The sequence below is a fragment of the Dendroctonus ponderosae genome, unplaced genomic scaffold (assembly GCF_020466585.1).
Source record: "Dendroctonus ponderosae isolate FM_Combo_2020 unplaced genomic scaffold, Dpon_F_20191213v2 Dpon_F_20191213_7, whole genome shotgun sequence".
In the NCBI taxonomy this organism is placed as follows: Eukaryota; Metazoa; Arthropoda; class Insecta; order Coleoptera; family Curculionidae; genus Dendroctonus; species Dendroctonus ponderosae.
Window position 1 is genome coordinate 6,909,251 of NW_026018916.1, and position 8,437 is coordinate 6,917,687.

An 8,437-nucleotide genomic window follows, 5' to 3' on the forward strand; every position below is an offset into this window, starting at 1 on the left:
GAAAATAGCTATCGAAACGTCAAGGTAGTTTTTCAAATTAATTTCTCTACTAATTGGAATTTTCTCTTACAGCTTGAGCCTAAGTGTGTCGCAGGATACCCTCTAGGTGATAGTTTTTGGTTACTTTTTGATAAATAATTCGTTCTTATTGCGAAATAGGAGCACTATTTATCAATCTGTAATAAAAGACGTGAGGAAATTCTGTCTTTTTTAAAGACAAAAATTTTTCAGGCGAAATACCCAAAAAGAAGTTTGTAAAAAATGAATCCGCCTCAACAATATAGAACTTATCTATACATTACGAATGTTTCAAATTGTTTAAATCATGTGCGTTTTACTTAACTAGGTTGCCAAAAATAACAAATGACAGATACATTTCATATTCCATTGACTTGGGGGAATATTTGAACCTGATGATGGTTAATAGATTCGAAACTTTGAGAATAAAGGACTTGATCTTATGCGTATTTTAGAATCAATCTAGCGTAACTGAAACTCTGTTTGAAATTATCATGTCTGGCAACTATACCATAGGACTTGAGTAAAAAATTTCAACGATAGTGATATCGTGCTTGCTTCTCTTCAGTATTATCTGCTATGGTAAAGATAGAATAGTTATTTCAGCGGTAGGTATGAACAATGATGGATTTGGTAAGCCACCATCTTTTCACATAAAGGAGGACGATCATGGTGGATTTCATTAAATAATTGAGGTGTTTCCTACTTAGATCGCGAAAACTCGTCGTTAAAAGTGTCGCGGACAGACAAAAACAATTAAGTCAGTTAAGTTATGATATATTCCAGACATCTTTGGAAAATAAATATTTTTCTTAAGGACAAAATATGTTATGACTTTGCAAAATACTAAGTCGTGAGTAAAATCCAAGAAACTAAATGCATAAATCTTCTAAGAAGCACATTTTATAGATTAGTGCTTGCCACAACTTTATACGGCAAAAATGACTAAGTGCGTTCTGGGCCACATTGCTTTCTTTCCTTTATGTAATAAGTTATATTAATTATCGATGATTTTTATTTAAATAAGCCAACGACACAAATTTGGTAATTGTGTATGTACGAATATGTTGTAAGGCACGATTCTTTTGATGATAAAAATCACAGATGAAGATTAGCTCAACATTGAAGTCAAACCAACATAAATATTGAATGCAAATTGTGGTTTATGGGTGGCACTTTTCAAGTCATCCATATTGAGACGAAGTGAAAAATGATTCGAATACAACACAAGTGTTACGTGCATGGTAAAAGTAACCATTTTAGGTACAAGCAAACCTTACTGATTATCTAACTCAATGACATAAGGTACAGGAGAACCCATAATTTAAATGATATTTTCCCATCCTCGATAGGAATCTTCTAAAGTCGTGCAAAATGATTCGATTTAGATGCGCTTCTCAACCGCTTGCGTTTGATGGCATGTGCGAGTTTACGGTACTTTACTTTTAATCTATTGCCGTGTACTTATTCAGATTAACGTAAATGTTGATTTGAGCGCATGTGGAATGATAACGATATTTTCTAAGTTAATGAAACTTATTCTTTTTCAGAATTGTTAGGCAATCCAGGAGCAGTACAGTAACTTGTTATCTAACTCAGGTATCTGGATGTATATTATATTAGTCATTGAACTAAAACACGCCAAAAACATTAACAAAATAATAAATTTTGGCCATTCTAAGAGAGCCAACAAGTGTAAGGTCTTGTGACCGAGTTGGACCATTTCTAAAGTCATATGGAAGATTGCTGAATATACAGTAATTTATAGAGTCCGGATTAAAAAGCACTAAAATCCTCGAAAAAAGTGTTTAAAACGAAAGTTAATTTCTCAAAAAGGATAATAATATGTAAAAAATTATTCTTTCGGTGGGGTAAAAACATATATATTTTTTAATTCTTTAAACGAAATGTAATGTATTTATTCTAAATAAGGCCGACAAACAAATGAGTTATTATTATTTCAAACACGAAATGATGAAATATTCATGAAAATGTTCCATTGTAAAATGTTGCCGTCTATCACTAAGAATATTTTTATCAGTAGAAAAACTTTTTGCCATTACTGCACTTGTTAGAGGTGCATATCTAAATTTTGATACCATTACCGAATCCATAATTGGGTTTTGTAAAATTTCTCCATTTAAAACCGAAGAAATATCTTTCAACTGCTGTTTGAATATCAGACATTTAGCTGCAAGATTTCATGTTTTTCGTCCCGTTTTTGCTAATTTCTCGGAAGCAAAATGAGCAAGAACGCTCATTTTTACATCATTCCAGAGAGCATTCACTAAATGGCATTTTTAGAAAGTGACCCATCGATCAGAAAATGTGGGCCGTTTTCTCAAAAAAGTTTTGATTTCAAGAAATTTTCGATTTGCGTGTTTTTTTCTTGACTTGCAAAATCGACATAAACATAATGATGCTTTTTTCTCAAGGACCTTTTGAGTCACAGAATTTGTTTTGTCATCGTTGGATAGAAAATTGAGGATTCGATGCAGTCATAACAACTTGAGTGAGGTCAATTCAATCATAACAACTTATTCGTTAAAATACTGCATTTATGCGTAATGTCCGTTTGCCCTTAAATTCCTTTATTTTTATATAGTTTTTCCAGAAAATATCCTATTTTGTCCGTCACTTTTGGAATAAATAGCAAAATTGTTTCACGTGTTGTTTCTGTTTATGTAGATCATTTCGTTCTTAAATCTCTCAGAACTCTTTGCATGCTCAATATTGTTATACACGTTAAAGTTTTAAGAGAAAATGTTGGAAATGAAACACCTTTGTAACGTTTAATATCATTTAAAATAATATAGTTTGTAACATCGGGAACTGAAATAAACAACGTAATTTTTGGCCACTTATTTGGCTTGTGTAAAGTACGATGGGAAAATTGTTTTATTTGGAGGTTACTATAGAGTGACCTTTCGAGAAGAAAATTGGCTGGTGTACACCAGGAACAATTATTATTATAATAAGCACGATTAGAGTTACAAAAAATCATTAGGAATAGTGTGTCAAGAAGGTAATGACTCGTTTCCTGATGATCAGAGAAGAAATTTCAATTCGGGATCTGTGGTGGTACATGGTGCTCGACCGAGCTTATTTTTCATGCGAATTGATGTTCTTTTCAGTAATGTGTAATAATCTAGATATACTAAAATATTAACATCTCGCCAAGGTTTAAAGTCTAAGATTTTCTTCTAAGAACTAGAAGTCCGACATTTTATTAAAATCAGCAATCTATAAAAATATCTAGATGTTTATGTAAACCTGCAAAAACCAAAAGTTTTTGACCTTGCCATCACACACACAAGTGGCTTTGCGTGAACTAAATGAAGAGGTTCAGAGGGAGTTAAATTGTTTTTTTTTTAACGTAACTAATTAAATAATTATAACTTGCTACAACTTAACAATATTAAACAGCAAGCATTTTGGACTGTTTTTTAAATTGTTGAAATACCGCAAATTAAAAAAGCCAACGTTTTGGTATTGTTCTTCTGAGTCCGATTTTCCAAATCTCGACCTCAGTCAATTTCAGACAACAATTCAATATACAGGGTTACTCTAATATACAGATCATTTGAAAGAGAATTTTATTCCAAACGGAACTTTAATTGAAAAGGTACCAGAATCCCAAATTTTTTGGGCAGCGATGATCCGAGTCATTGCAGTGCTGTATAATGGGTATTTGACCAAAATCAGCTAAGATGTTCTGAAATTTTTTGAAATTCCTTTCAAGAGGCAAAATTTATCAAGGCAAGACCAACCAGTTGATTTTTTTAGATCACCATGTAAATAAAGGAAAAGGGAGGAAATTGTCTTCATTCTAAATGGTTTCGAGGTATAAAGTCAATCCTTTTTTTGTGTTGAAATTAAATAAGATGAAAGAACGTTTTTATTTTGGTTAAACTGAGAGCATGGCGACCTTTAAGTAATTTTGCATTGTTTAATTTTTTGCCCTGTAAGAACATTATCTGAAGTCTAATAATAACTTATTTTTTGAACAACAAAATCACTCACAACAATTGAATTTAATTCAGTTGCAAAGTTATAGCAAATTTGGTCGTCTGAGGTTTAATTTGTTAAGCAGTTGAAATATTCAAGTGTATTTATGTTCGTATCTTCATATCTGTATTCCAAAATGTTTGCATTAGACCTCCTAACATCAATTATCGCATCGTGAGAAGTGTCAAGGCATTTTTTTAGATACAATGTATAGGTGCCTAAGAAAAACATCGTCATTTACCATGATTTTAAATGTTTAAACCCATTAGTGTATTTGCTAATAGGCTCATCATCATTCGATCATCTTAATAGCGATTAAGAACTATTTACACTATAATTACACATTGCAAGCAAGCTATATTTCGTGATGAAACCCTTTTTGCTGGCGAAGCCCATTTTGCATATTGAAAACTCACGATCGAATTACGCCATATTTAAACTGATGAAGAATCTTTTCATCTTCGATGAAAGACATCATGTATGAAACGACCTTGTTATTGTTTTAGACAGTGTCCTAGATATGATTTTTTTGTAAAAAAAGTATGAAAATTAACGCGCAAATGTATGCAATTAGGACGTGCACCACTCGCAATTTACGCGAGCAATGATTAACTGGTAAATAAGTATAATAATTTTCTTGTATCTTGTATCGTCCTGACATACTAAAATGTATGCCAAAATCTGGTTTGTTGATATAGGGATTGGTTGACAAAATAATATTATGCTGGTTCTAAAATTTTACAATAAAAAATTAGTAAAAGCTATATTTCTAAAACGGCTAATTACATTTTAATCACATAATTTAATTGCAAAAAGCCTAAAAATAAAAGTTAGAAAGTAAAAAGCGTAGCGCACACCACAGATTATTTAGAATGTTCTAGTTCTGCGGTTTTTTATTTTTATTCATTCCGAATATCAGAAGAGTACGAAAACCTCAGCGTTAATAAGACTTGCCACTTTACAAATATTTTCCATAATATTCTAGCAAAATTAAGGATGTTTTAATGTAAGGTCAAATAAAATTGCGCGAAGTTTATCAAAGATAATAACAGTTTTTTCGACATTTGCCATGAGTTTAACTATAATTTTTATTCAGCAACCAAAATGCACTATACAGATACCACAAATGCAAAAAAATTTAAAGTCCAGATTCATCCTCAACCTACTTTTTTGCAGCATTAATTTTAATTCTTGGATGTTTCATTTAATTCTTGGATCAGTACAGTGTGTTTTTAGCCTCTTTCTGCGCCAAGCAATTGTTTGAACACATTTTCTAGAGCTAAGGTGAACAGTTTAGGCGAGATGGAGTCAGCTTGTCTTACAGGATAGGGTGTAAGACCTGAAGATTGTCAGTATTTTAACTAAAAAATAATGCGATTTTTACCTAGAAAGAATTGCTTAATAGAAACGTTGTTAAAATTATATTGACCCGAAAATTTTAACGAAATTCCCAGAGAGATCTTCAAAGCGATGAGGGCAGAATTTTCCAATAATTCCAATTCCAATAATTTTTTGTAAACTTTTGCTTTCTAGTTGTTGTTTTTTCAAGATAATCTTAATTACTTTCGGTAAAAAACTGAACAAAATTATTTGGGTTCTGTGCCAAATTCGAAGCTTAAAATGGTTTCCTAAAGTTCCCTGCACACCGATGAATGAGGCGAATTTGCTAGCGAAAGACCTAATTATTATCAGAAAAGAAGAAAATCATCAGAAAATAATACTATTTTGCGTTTTCGATTAAAAACTTTAGTTTTGTGATCGGTTTTGGAGAAAACCTTAATGGTTTTAGGGAAGAAAACGAGAGGAATTTATTCTCGTTTTGCCTCGAATTTTTAAGTATGTATTTATAAGTGAAACTCCACGAAATACAGCGTTTTTGAGTAGAAAGCAAACGAAAAAAATCAGTCAAAAACACATCGACACACGCCTTCAGACGAATGGAGGTGACGAGATTTCCAAATAATATGTTATAAACTTTAGCTTATTATGTTCGTTTTTTGATAGAAAATTATTTGATTTTAGTTCCAAATTCGAAGCTGGAAAGGGATTTCAATCAAAAGCTTTTACATAGCGACGAAGGATTCGGAGTTTATTTCATAATTTTCATAATTAATAATTAATAATTTTTCGCGGAAAATACCTTAAGATTGTCAGCATTTTTAAGTGAAACTTTAGAAAATTGAGCATTTAGAAGAAAGAGTAACTTGGCTGAAACTCGAAAACGCTGAAATTTTGAAGAAACTTTAAACATGTTATTAATAAATGGCCCTTAAAATAAATCTTGAAACAAGTTTAAAAAGTCTTCAACATTTTCCCAGCAGCGGAACTGAGTTACTGCGACGGTGGGTTGGGTTGGAGCACCAAGCATTTGCGCAGCACTGCGCCAACTGCTAAAAATTCACTGAGTTATCCACGTCCAGTTAATTCCATGCTTCAAGAGTGTAGTTAATCCTGATTTTCTTTCGATACAGGCACATGAACACATAATGAAAATGTATCATGAATACTGTAGATTTTCAAAATAATGTTGTTGAGTATATCGCATCAAAAAAGTTCTTCTTTATTTACAGATTTATTGTTGGTTTTGTGTCTTACTTAATTATTGAATTTCTTTACGTTTATATCACGGATCGCCTGAGAATGATCTGAAATTTTATTAGTACTGGTTGAACTTATTGGTGATTCATATCACTGGTCTCAGCGTATTTTCTATTTAATAGACATTAAGGGATAAGATGTTTTAGGATAATAAATCATTTTCGAATTTCAACCTGAGAATATCACATTGAATATATTTGAAACTTTAACTGAAGCAGCCATATAATTTAAATAATGTACACGTTTTCTAAATTTTTTGTCGTTTTTATCTCAACTCTTCTAAATTGAAGAATAATAAGAAAGTCTATCTTCTTCTGTGTCACAAGAATATATTCGCCTGATCAATCAGTCGATAACTACTTTTTAAACGGATGTTGATAGATAATAATAGAATAAGACCAGAGCAGTAGGACTAAAATCAAAGAAAATTTTGAGCAACTGTATAGGTAGTAGGCATTCTGCTTCCGCTTGTTGATCCATGCAAATGGCACACCATACACTAACTATGGCAATAACCTCTGGCCATAAATAGATAAGGTCATATTTGTATATTTTGTAATTTAAAATCACCTATTTGCAGTTACTATCTCTTAAAACTCGCCAGTGCATGAAATTGATTTTACATAGGGTATTGCTTATGTATTTCATTATTTATTTACCCAGGTCCACTGACAAAACGTACCAAACGCTTTATAAAAAAATAGTATGCGCTAATAGTTGAAAATGTTTTCAATGATGTTATGAAACAGGCACATGACAATTTAACTAATGGTACAGTCTTATTTGTTATTTTTCGTATTTTTGAGTTACGGTTCGCATACTAACAGTGGCGTAGAACTATGGAAGCATAGCGGTATGACACAATATTTTACAGCATTGAGGACATTGTCCTAGACTTCTGGTGATCGTTTCTATTAAATTGTGCTAATTTGATATTTTCTCTGACTGAAAGAGACGAAATATACGTGGTGTCAATTTGAAAACTTCCCACCCTTAATATCTTTCTTGCAGTTGAAAATATGAAAAAAACCCGTCAATTTTATTAGTAAGGGGGACAGTTTAAAGTTAAAGTTAAAGTTTTCTTGCTTGAACCCCCCAGGAGGGTTAGATGTCACGCTTAGAATCTTAAATGGGAATGGGGGTCAAGTGGCACATTGTTTGCTTGTTGTCCAGAAGTTTCCGAATCACATTTCACAGGGTAAACCGATTTTTCTCGGTCACGGCAGTTCCCACTCCGGCCTCTTCGCGCCTGAGGCTTGGGACGCACAAATGCACTTTGAATTCGACATTTTTCTCTTAGTGCGGGTGCATCTGTAGATCTGATAAACTTTTCAAATATACATTGCGTTATTAAACTGACAGTGATTTTGATTTATCAATTATTGATTGTGATATTACTGTGTTCGGAGCAGTTTATTTTATAACGCTGATAACAATGAATCAACAAATTATCAAGGGAGAAGCTTCAGATACTGCAAATACTAGGTGAAGGGTGCTCATGTACTAAATGCCTGTTCGAGTTTCGCCTTTTTTTAAATTTCCAATTAAATTACACACACAATTATACACACTAAAGCAGTTTAAGTGCAAAAAAATACAGATCATCCATCACTTTGCAGAAAAATGTATTACAAACTTTTGAAAATCATCTTCAAACGACCGGGTATTTATCATTGCACATGATATTGCACATTGCCGTGCACTGTTAAATATTGTTTTAAGAACTAACAATCGATGTTGTGCAAGAAAATTGTGCCTAAGATCCACTACAATAAAGTTTTTGAAAAACTGTTGGACCTATTTTAAATCGCCT

General features: G+C 32.3%; 1 protein-coding gene across 1 annotated transcript in view; it reads right to left on the bottom strand.

Annotated features, from left to right (window-relative positions):
• The window catches only part of LOC109534638 (glutenin, high molecular weight subunit DY10), a gene marked incomplete in the record, with an annotated part of 35,573 nt that overhangs the window by 11,435 nt on the left and 15,701 nt on the right, over positions 1-8,437 (bottom strand).